This window comes from Nyctereutes procyonoides, unplaced genomic scaffold (genome assembly GCF_905146905.1).
Source record: "Nyctereutes procyonoides isolate TBG_1078 unplaced genomic scaffold, NYPRO_anot_genome, whole genome shotgun sequence".
Lineage (NCBI taxonomy): Eukaryota > Metazoa > Chordata > Mammalia > Carnivora > Canidae > Nyctereutes > Nyctereutes procyonoides.
The window spans coordinates 3,231,395-3,242,773 of record NW_026575040.1 but is presented as its reverse complement, the minus strand read 5'-3'; positions in this window follow the sequence as shown (position 1 = coordinate 3,242,773).

Here is an 11,379-nt window from a genome sequence, read left to right as displayed (position 1 = left end):
TGAGGCTGAAGGGCACAGAGAGGGGCCCCGTGGCTGTCTGCCCCCCCCCACAGCATCCCTGAGCCCTGGACACAGTCGGGGCACCTCTCCTCCTCCCCTTCCGTGAGCACCCACCTGGCCCTGCCAGCTTCCTTCCTTCCCAGGGGATTGATGTGAGTGAGGAAGGGGAGGCCTGGGTCTAAGCACCAGGGCTCTAGGGGCCAGGCTCGTGTTTGTTCACAGGCTCTGTGACTTTGGGTAAGTCGTGCTCTGGGCCTTGGTATGGGAATGCCCTGGTGCGTGGCCCACAGGCCGACCTGGAGTGCCCTCCAAGGAGCCCTGGGTGAGTGCAGGCTGGCCCCCCCCCCCACACCGCTTTGGTTCTCACGCTATTCGTGCCTCGATGCCTGGCAGCAGAGGTGGAGAGGGAGGGCTTCTTGGAGCCAAGCAGCTCCTCCAGAAGAGTCCCAGCCCGCCTGGCTCCTCCAGCCCACGTCCCCACGGAGTCGTGCTGGGCGCCAACTCCTCCCTGACACATGGTGCCAGGTGCTGGGACCTCGCTGCCCTCCACAAGGCGCTGGAGGACTGAGGAGGAGTGTGGGCAGATGCCCGTCATCCGGGGGCCCCCTTTCTGCTGTGGCCTCGCCCTTGTACCCCGCGGAGATGCTGTCCTGATTCCGGCCCTGCCGCCTCCTCTCCAGGTGCCCCCCCCAGGTGAAGGGGGGGGTCTCAGACAAGAAGGACCCTATGAGGTTGAGTCACGAGTCCCCAGTTCCCAGGTCAGGCAGCTGAAGTCCAGCATGGGAACTTGTCTGAGGCCACAGGTGAGTTCAAGAAGGACCCGGTGCTGGAAGCCATGCTCTAATGCTCTAGGCCCCCGTCCGGGACCCGGGGCCGGGTGTTGCTGGTGTATCTCCGGGGACAAGCTGTGCCTTCAGCTCAAGGATCCCGGAGGCACAGGGCTCAGGGGCCGGGGGCTGCTTGCTCTCCCAGGGCCAGAGGGTGGGATCACCTCCCCTGCTGGAATCAAGAAAGGGTGATTCATCCTCAGTCCCCGTCCCTGGCAATGCTTGTGGGCCCCACCTGAGCCCAGTACTCAGCCCCGTACAGGCAGGACCTTCGAGGGGGCAGAAGGGAGGCTTGGCGGCCAAGCCATCTCCACCCCTGCCTCAGCACCTGCCTCCAGGGTTCCCCGAGCCAGAAGGGCCCCAGCATCACATCCAGGCACTCCTGAGCCACTTGGGTTGCAAAGAGCCTCCCGGACACCTGCCCAATACCCCCTGCCCCGGGCTTGCTCAGCCCTAAGGTGGAGACGCTCCCCGCCTCCCAGACTATGCCATTAGAATCATCTTGAGGCTCCGTGGGCCTCCTGTCCACCTCCTCGTAGGTCTAGGCCACAGAGTCTGTTAAATACGGACGATCTGGGGTTGGCGTGGCTGGAAGCAGGAGGGACAGAGAGAGCAGATGCCATGCAAGTGGCAGGGTCCTAACTCTCCCGGCCACTAGGCCTCAGTCTCTCCATCTGTGCCCTGAGGAGCGGGGGCGCCTTGGGCTCCGTGCTGCTCCTCGTCTGCCAGAGAATTGGACAGAAGAAAAGAGGGTAGAGGGTGGAGAAGGACACAGAGAGGAGAGAAGAGGTGACATGCAAAACCTCGGCTGCACGGTGACAGGCCGGGGCCTCAGAGCAGAACAGCCAGGGGGAGACACTGTAGCCTCTGGAGGACCTGAGGCATCACTGGGCTTGGGGGGAAGCCACAGAGGCTTGCAGTGGGGGCATCGGAGGGACACCTGGGTGGCTCAGTGGCTGAGCATCTGCCCTCGGCTCAGGGCGTGACCCCGGGGTCCTGGGATCGAGTCCCGCATTGGACCCCCTGCAGGGAGCCTGCTTCTCCCTCTGCCTGTGTCTCTGCTTCTCTCTGTGTGTCTCTCATGGATAAATACATTTTAAAATAAAAGACCCAGAACAACAGAGACGGACCCTGTGGTCCTTAGTCCACGCCAGGCACTGCAAGCTGGCCCAGTGGCTGAACTCAGCAGTACAGCACAGGGACACCATGCAGCTGTGTCCCTGGAGATTCACCACGTCGTCAGGGCACTGGCCTGAGCAAATGCTGTCCTTGCTACTTAGCAGAGGCGTAGGCCCATCTCTCCAGTCTGGGAGAAGCTCTCCCAGCCTCTTTTCTCTGCCTGCTTCACTGTGCCCTCCCTCATTCTTCCCCAGCCCCGTCCCTCTTCCCCTCTGGGGCAACCTTCCATCACCCCCACCCTGTGCCTCAGTTCATGAAGCCTCTTCAGATCTGGCCTTTGGGGAAAGCACAGTTACCTTCTGGGGGGAATGGGAGAAGCAAAAGACCCTGCAGGAGAACACCAAGAATGACGCTCACCATAGCTAACTTGTGGACCACAGCTTGTGCCAGGCTCTGCCCTAAATGCTATACAAATGTTCCCTTTTAATCCTCACAATGTCCCTAGGAAGGCAGTGCTGTTACTATTCCCATTTTGCAGATGGAGGAGCTGAGGCAAAGAGAGGCCATGTGACTTGTCCCACTTCCCCCAGCTAGTGAATAGGAGAGCCAGGATTCAAAGGCAAGCACATTTCTGGAGACAGGGGCGTGGTTCCCACGAGGTCGTCGCAGGCCTCTGGGACCAGACGGAAAACCATACGCCTGTGCTTTGAAGCACGGCCAGACCACTGCTCAAACCTTCATCTCCTTCCTCTGCAGCTCCCTGGAATCATGACTCCTGGAAAGAGCGGTTCAAAAAGTGGCTGCGAGGGGAGAGGCAAAATTCTTCTTAGAAGCAGTATAATTCATACTTAGATCGTTCTTTATTGGCAGGGGAAGGCAGGAACTAATTAAAATGGACAAGCCGGGCAGCCGGGGTGGCTCAGCCTGTAGCATCAGCCTTCAGCCCAGTGCCTGATCCTAGAGACCCGAGATCGAGTCCCGCGTCGGGCTTCCTGCATGGGGCCTGCTTCTCCCTCTGCCTGTGTCTCTGCCTCTGTGTGTGTGTGTGTGTCCCTCATGAATAAATAAATGAAATTTAAAAAATAAAAAATAAAAATAAATAAAATGGACAATCCATCAACTAGTCTGGTCAAGAACAAAATAATAACACAAAACATGAGATTCAGAAGGGAATATTAACACAGCTGTGGAGATTATTTCTGAAATTTAAGAGAGTAGGACGTATAACCCCATGCTTACAAATTAGAGTGTTTCAACATTAAAGCGTAACATTCTAGGAATATATTTGTAAATTGCCAAAATTGACTCAACGAGCAAAAGACCAATAACCACAGGAGAAATCCTAAAAGTTATCATCTCTGAAAAAGACCCCCCACGTTAGAAGGAGTTCTTTCAAACCAAGGGAAGCGGGTCAGGTCTATGCTAAACTCTTCCCAGCGGGGAAGGCGGGAAACTGTGGATTGATGTTATGCCTCCGGATTGATCTTATGAAGCTAACACAGTCCCCACACCCAAATCTGACAAAGGTCACCGGATCGCCCCAGCCGCCCTCATGATGATAATCACAGAGCGATTTTATTCTGGGCCGTGGACACGAAAGTCCTGGATAAAAGGGCAGCTCACAGGACCCTGGGCTGTCGTGTCCTCGGATGCAGCCAGCGTTGCTCATCATTATCCAACACCCAGTGAGGCCTTCTTTCCCGCAGCCCCGGTCTGTGCTGGGGCTAAACTTGACCCTGAGACCCGGGTCCAAGCGCAGGGGACAGGACATCCCCTTCCAGGCTTAAGTGCCCCTCCCAGGGCGCGCGGACAGTAGGCAAAGCTTGCAACGATACCAAAAGGCCATAACTGAGTCACTGCTATTTCCCAGAAACTTGTAGTGAGCCGGAGTGCCCCGAGAGGCCGACAATTTGTCATTTCTTTTTCTCCTTGAGAACTTCTGAAGTCTTTGTTTGTTTGCTTTTAAATAGGTTACATCCTCCGGCTTCTCCCCGCTGCGCTTGGGAACGTCTGACTAAATAAACAGGTCCTGATGGAGTTCCCTCTCTGCAGTGTCCCTACACATACCCGCCCAAACTCGGGTGACACGGGCCACCAAACCCACCTTGGCCCCAGGGACTTGAGCCAGCTGGCGGTGCACCCGAGCCAGGCAACAGATGGGGGCTGTGGCCTCTGTCTAGGGTCCCAGCAGTCTCGCAGCTTCTCAGCCAGAAAACAGACTGTCACTGTCCCCGGACGCCACCAGAGGGTGCAGGACTCCGTTTCCAGGATACATGACATCGGAGGCCACCTCCTTTCAGATTCGCAGCAATTGCCTCTTTCACTTCTAAACTCAATCAGATATATTGACGAATAATTTGCATACGGTGACGGTCACCCAGTTCAGGTGTATGAAAGGTTTTGATGAATATGTGCAGTTGTAAAATAAAAAAAATACAACACGTCAAGATGTAAAATATTTCCATCACCCTTAAAAGCCCTTTCATGGGGACACCTGAGTGGCTCAGCAATTGAGCATCTGCCTTTGGCCCAGGGTGTGACCCTGGAGACCCGGGATCGAGTCCCACGTTGGGCTCCCTGCATGGAGCCTGCTTCTCCCTCTGCCTGGGTCCCTGCCTCTCTCTCTCTCTCTGTGTCTCTCATGAATAAATAAAATAAAAAATTAAATCTTAAAAAAAAAAAAGCCCTTTCATGCTGCTATGTGGCCAATTTTCTACCCCCACCTCCAACCCCCGGCCACCACTGATCTTCTTTCAGCCCCCATATTTTGCCTTTCCTAGAATCTTATATAAAACACAGTACACAGCTGAGTACATTGCTGAGTAGTGTTCCATCATAGGGACCACGGGTTTGGTTTTTTTGGTGTGTTCTTTTTTTTTTTTTCACTTACCAGAAGATGAATATATGGGTCATTTCCAGTTTGGCACCATTATGAAGAAAACTGCTGTAATCATTCACAAAGAGATCTTTCTAAGTGGACATACATCTTCATTTTTCTTGGGTAAACATCTAGGAATGAGACTACTGAGTCATAGGATAAGTGCATGTTTAACTGTACAAGAACCTGCCAAATTGTTGTCCAAAGAGGCTATTGCTTCACAAACTGGCTATTGCCAGAACTTCGGGTTTTTTTGTTTTTTTTTTTTTTTAAGCCATTCTCATAGGTATGCAGTGGTATTTCATTATGCTTTTATTTTGCCCTGCCCTGATGACTCATAATGGGAAGAATCTGTTCATGTACATATTTTCCATCATATCTCATCTTTCATGAAGTCTCTCTTCAAATCCTTTGCCCATTTTTAAATGGCCTTATTATTGATTCAAAAGTTTTCTTTATTCTGGACACAGGTTCTTTATCAGTTATGGGTGTTGCAAATATTTTCTCCCAATCGGGAGTTTGTATTTTCATTTTCTTCCTAGTACCTTCAGAAAAGCAGTTTTTAATTTTGGTGAAAGCCAATGTAACCATGTTTTTCTTTTATGGATTGTACTCTTTGTGCTAGCTAAGAAGTCTCTACCTAAACAAGGTCATCAAGATATTCTCCTTTACTCCCTAATACAGATACGCAATGCTGCCATTTCCCTCTAAGCACTACTTTAAATTTTATCCCACAGGAACACCTGGGTGGCTCAGTGGTTGAGCGTCTGCCTTGGGCTCAGGTCACGATCCCGGGGTCCTGGAACCAAGTCCCACATGGGGCTCCCTGCATGGAGCCTGCTTCTCCTTCTGCCTGTGTCTCTGCCTTTCTGTGTGTGTCTTTCATGAATGAATAAATAAAATCTTTTTTTTTAAAGTTGAGATTTGTTTTATGGCTCAGAATATGATCAATGTTGGGCCAGTTCCATGGCTTCAAAGAGAATGTGTATTCCACTGTTGTTGGGTGGAGTGTCCTATAAATGTCAACGGGTTTTTTAGTCAGTTAACTGTTATTTAAAGGATGCTGGGGTGGCTCAGCAGTTGAGCATCTGCCTTTGGCTCAGGGTGTGATCCTGGAGTCCAGGGATCAAGTCCCACGTCGGGCTCCCTGCATGGAGCCTGCTTCTCTCTCTGCCTGTGTCTCTGCCTCTCGTGTCTTTCATGAATAAATAAATAAAATATTTTTTTAAAGTGTTGCCCGAGGGGCAGCCCCGGTGGCTCAGCGGTTTAGCGCAGCCCTCAGCCCAGGGCGTGATCCTGGAGACCCGGGATCGAGTCCCGCGTCAGGCTCCCTGCATGGAGCCTGCTTCTCCCTCTGCCTGTGTCTCTGCCTCTCTCTCTTTCTGTGTGTCTCTCATGAATAAATAAATAAAATATTTTAAAAAGTAAAAAAATAAATATAAAAAAATGTTGTTTGAGTTATACGTCCAGACTGACCTTCTGTCTATTCATTCGTTCTGTGAGGTATTTATTGAGAAATGAGTGGGTGAGTCTACTTCTCCTTCCAGTTCTATCACTTGTAATTATGCCGGGGGGGGGGGTCTGTTCTCCACTCTGAGGTTAATTTTCCTCTTTATCATTCTGTGTTGTGTCCCTCTATTCCTGGAATAGTCTCAGTCCCATAGGCTCCCTCACCTTGTGTTAGTGTAGGCACTCGCTCTATCTTTGGGTTGGTGTTTGCATGGCTTGTCTACTTTTCATTCTTTTACTTTAACGTAACTCGGTCTTTATATTTAAAGAGGGTTTCTTGTAGGCAGCCCGGGGTCCTCCGGGGAGGGGCCGAGTCCTGCTGTCGGTGTCCCATCCTCAGCCACGCTGAGGTCCCTGCCTGTCCCCCCACCCCGCGGTCCCTCCGCGTGCTCTTGCCGCCCCCCCCCCCCCCATTGGTAGGCTGCTGTTGCTGCTTCTCCTTCCTGGGCCCAGCATCAGGGAGCCGTGCACCTGCCACTCAGAGGGGGTGCCCTGGAAGTGTTCCTGACCTTCACCTTGTGCCTCCTGGTGGGTCTTAGACAAAACCTTACCTGGGTGGTAGGTGTGTACCTCCCACAAGGGCAAGAGGCGGCGTTTGACCTTTATCCTTCCCCAGCAACAGGATCTTAGTTTCTGCCTCTCCTCCTGCAGCCCAGGGACCAGAGGGGGCTCCCCCTACCCTCCCGGGCCCTGCCCCATGTGGTGGAAAGAACCTCCTCAGGGCCCCATGTGGTGGAAAGAACCTCCTCAGGGCCCCATGTGGTGGAAAGAACCTCCTCGAGAAACAGGTGAGGTCCAGGGACTGCCCACCAGCAGCAGCCCTTCACCCTCTGCACATGTGCCTTGGGGAGGGGGCCTCCTCCCTCCCCTGCTCCTCCACTCCAAGACCTGCCCCCTCGAGAGCCCCCAAGGCAAACTGTCTGTCCTGTCTTCCCTAAGAGGCACTTGTCACTCTCTGGAATTCAGTTCTCGTGGTTGCTCCCGACGACCTCAGCTCTCTGGTAAGTTTAAAGACTTACAGTTTGTAGATTATCTGGCTTTTTCTCACTAGAATGGGGGTGACACTGTCCTGTGCCTTTCCGCATCCCAAGAGAGGGTGGAAGTCCTCCCTCACTTTTGATACATGCAGGTAGCAAAGGGGTTTCGTGCACTACCTGCCTCTGAGGGACTCCCTGGTGCTTGTGGTCTACGGTGACTCGCGGGTTTTCTCATTTCCTCGGTTTGTGTTGTCGTTTGCTGTCACTTGCGGAGCTGCCATCTAGCTGACACGAGCCCTCACCTGTCCCAGCACTGCTCTAAGTGCATTAGGTCCTTTCAAGGCTCCCCTGACTCCTGTCTTTCACGCCCACATCTAATCCTCTGGGGGATCCTGTGGCTCAAGCTTTAAAATATAACCAGTTCCTTTCAAAACTAAAAATGTACTTACTGGGATGCCCCGGGGGGGTGGGGGGGGGCTTAGCGGTGAGCGCCTGCCTTTCCAGGGCGTGATCCTGGGGTCCCAGCATCGAGTCCTGCATGGGGCTCCCCGCAGGGAGCCTGCTTCTCCCTCTGCCTGTGTCTCTGCCTCTCTCTCTCTCTCTCTCTCTCTCTCTCTCTCATGAATAAATAAATAAAATCTTTTTTAAAAAATGGACTTACCAAGGGCCCAGCAATTGCATTTATCCTGGATGAATGAAACTCATTTTCAAATGTTCCTAAGCGGCTTTCTTTGTAAATAGCCCCAACCTGGAGACCTCCCGCTATCCTTCAACAGGGGACTGGTTAAACATAACCATGAGGCACCCCGACTGTGGAGAGCCACTGGGCAACCAAAGGTAACGAGCTAGTGATACAAGCACCAGCTGGGATGAACCTCCAGGGAGTTACAGGGCATGGAAAAGCCAGTCTCAGAAGAATACCTGCTGCGCGATGCCATGTGTGCGACACTTGTGCGTAACGTGATCCCAGAGTTACAGACCGGCGCGGCTGCCAGAGGTTAGGAACAGGAGGGGAGGGATGTGGCTAGAAAGGAGTGACACAAGAGACCTCATGGCAGTGGTATACTTGAGGGTCTTGATTGTTGTGGTGGTGACTTTGGGTTCACATGTGACAAAAGTTGAGTAGAGCTACACACACACACACACACACACACACAGAGTGCACAGGCAACCAGTGAAATTTGAATAAACTACACGATGCCAATGCCAATTCCTTGGTGTTGCTACCTTGCTGGGGTTATGTGAGATGGGGAGGGGACGTCTTGGTGTGCTCCTTTGCACACCTGTGAATATGCAATTTTTTCCATATAAGAACAACTTTATTTTTTTTAAAAGATTTATTTATTTATTTATTTATTTATTTATTTATTTATTTATTCATGAGGGACACACAGAGAGAGAGACAGAGACACAGGCAGAGGGAGAAGCAGGCTCCATGCAGGGAGCACGACGTGGGACTCGATCCCGGGTCTCCAGGATCGCACCCTGGACCGAAGGCAGGCACTAAACTGCTGAGCCACCCAGGGATCCCCAAGAACAACTTTAAATACATATACCCAGAGCCCACTCCCTTCCAGTCACCTGCCCAGTTACCAGGTAGGTCCAAACCACTACCATCTCTTGCCTGGATTGCTGCAACTGCCTCTTCCTGGATCTTCCTGCTTTTACATACAGTCTGTCCTCAAAAAGAGCAGCTTCTACAACGGAAGGCAATTTCTGTCATTTATAGAAATAAATGGAGACCAACCAGATGAGAAAAGCAAAGGCTATTTATCGGAAGCTTGCTCTGGAAGGGAGTCAAAACACACCGTCACTTGTGTTTTGGCAGAGACTCAAAGGCAGCAGACGCATGGGGAGGCTTTATGGTGGAAAATGGGGAGGCTTTGGGTGTGCCCCATTGGAGCCTGCTGGCACAGGGAGGCTGTAGGTGGCTGACCAGAAGCAAGACATCCTGTGTTATGGGTTAGGAGTGCACATTTGGCTTTTTTCTGGTTGATTCTAAGTTGGGAGGAGGGACACAAAGGAACCTGGCTTCCTGGATTGACATGAGACAGCGTTCTGGCCTCTCACAAACCTGACACACAGCAGGCTGGCTTCCTGGGCTGGTTATTGTAGAAAAGGCAATGGTTTGAAGGTTGAGGTCGAAGTTCATTTTATATGTAGCTTGGCCATTGTCAGCTCGTATATTCAGTCTCTCATATTCCCTCTGCTAGAATTCTCCAGCGGGTCCTCATCCCATAGAGTCCTCACAATGGCCTCCAACACCCTACGTGACCTGGCCCCATTCTGTCCCTCTAGCCTCCTCCTACTCTCTTGCACTCTCCACTCCAGCCTCACTGGCTGCCTTGCTATTCTAGAGCATGCCAGCCCCTCTCCCAAGGCACTTCTATCCTTCTCACACACTGCCTTTCTTATTTTTAAACTTTTTAAAAAAGATTTTATCTATTTATTCATGAGAGACACACAGAAAGAGGCAGAGACACAGGCAAAGGGAGAAGCAGGCTCCATGCAGGGAGCTCGATGTGGGACTTGATACCTGGACCCCGGGGTCATGCCCTGGGCTGAAGGCAGACACTCAACTGCTGATCCACCCAGGCATTCCCCCCCGCCTTTTTTTTTTTACTTTTTTTTTGAGATTTTATTTATTTATTCATGAGAGACACACAGAGAGACAGAAGGAGAAAGACTTTCTTATTTTTCATGCTTGCTGTTTATATATCTATATATTATTTACACTCCCAACTAGAGTATAAATTTTATGAGGATACCAGTTTGGGTTGTTTTTTTGACTTCTATTCCAGCACCTGGAACCTTGTCCAGCACAGAGTGAGTGCCCAATACAACTTTTTTTTTTTAATGAATGAGGAAACTAATATGTGAGTATGTGTGTGCAAATATAGTGAATAACATCTACTACTTTCTATCAGGTGCTTGGAGTTTAGTGTACACTGTGCTAAGTGCATTAATATATTATCCCATTTTTATCCTTCATAGCTCTCCGACTGGGGTGTTATCAGAACCACTTCCTGTCCAAGTAAGGTAGTTCCAGGGAAACAGAACTGAGTCCCGGAGCTTCTCAGAGACCTACATAAAAGTTTAAAGCCCAAGAGGAGCCCTAGTTCCAAAATGCAAAAACTATACAATAACCCAAATTATTAAATGTTTAATGAAATGTCTACAAGATGTCATCAGTTGTTAATGTATGTCATCAATTCTGTGTCAACTTCTTTAATTATTAAATGTAGTGTTCATAAGAATTTCATTACATTTGGAAATAATTTGTAAATTATATTTTTTTAAAAACTCCGTGAGTACTTCAAGAATGCAAATGAGCACCCAAGAGCCCTGAGAACTCGTGGGATTATACTATAAATGAATCACTTTTAGCCAAATAATTTCCAAGCAGACTTACAAAAATCACTTCATGTTCTTTCACAGTAATATGTTATATTTAATGTAGTAATTCTGTGGGTTTCATAATTGATCTGGGGAGGAACTTCCAAAAGTAATAGTACTTCATCTTAGGAACATCTTAAAATTGGCCTTTGATACAATCAGCCTCATTTTACAGATTTTTTAAAAAAGATGTTATTTATTTATTCATGAGAGACACACACAGAGAGAGAGGCAGAGGCACAGCAGAGGGAGAAGCAGGCTCCACGAAGGGAGCCCAACGTGGGACTCAATCTCAGGACCCCAGGATCATAGCCTGGGCCAAAGGCAGACGCTCAACCCCTGAGCCACCCGGGCGTCCCCCATTTTACAGATTTAACTCCATGGTCTGCAGTTTCCTGGTCACACTAGTCGACCTCCCCCATTTCTCCAGGCCAGGTCCTCCTGCCTTCTTATTTCCACCCGCCCCCCCAACACCAACAGGCCCACCCGGGGCCTGGGGACACACGGGGTGTGTGCGCCTATGGGTGACGATGGTCAGGGCGAGGTGTACATTTCCCAGGCTCTGGTCCCCCCTTTACCTGCTTGCCCCTCGGGTCGCCCCGTTCTTTGTTCCCGGAGAGCCCGGGCCGGCTTGGGAACAGGGACTCCGCCACCAGGTGGAGCCACAAGCTCA